The following is a 303-nucleotide window of genomic DNA, read 5'->3' as shown; positions in this document are numbered from 1 at the left end:
GGGGGGGGGGGGGGGGGGTAAAAGAATAAGTGAGCGTTTGGACATAAGAATTGTAAAATATCAAAAAAAAGTGAAAAAAAATTTCAAGTGAAAATAGTATTTGAAATTTAGAGTTGTGTTTGGACATGAATATAATTTTGGGTTGTTTTTGAAGTTTTATGAGTTATCTGAGTGAAAATTTTGAAAACTTGTTTTTGGAGTTTTTCAAATTTTCGAAAAATTCCAAAATGCATTTTCAAGTGAAAATTGGAAATTTTATGAATAAACGCTGATTTCGAAAAAAAGTAAAAAAAATTCGGAAAA

This window comes from Nicotiana attenuata, chromosome 2 (genome assembly GCF_001879085.1).
Source record: "Nicotiana attenuata strain UT chromosome 2, NIATTr2, whole genome shotgun sequence".
Classification (NCBI taxonomy): Eukaryota; Viridiplantae; Streptophyta; class Magnoliopsida; order Solanales; family Solanaceae; genus Nicotiana; species Nicotiana attenuata.
The sequence above is the reverse complement of the archived record's forward strand: the minus strand, read 5'-3'. Positions refer to the sequence as shown.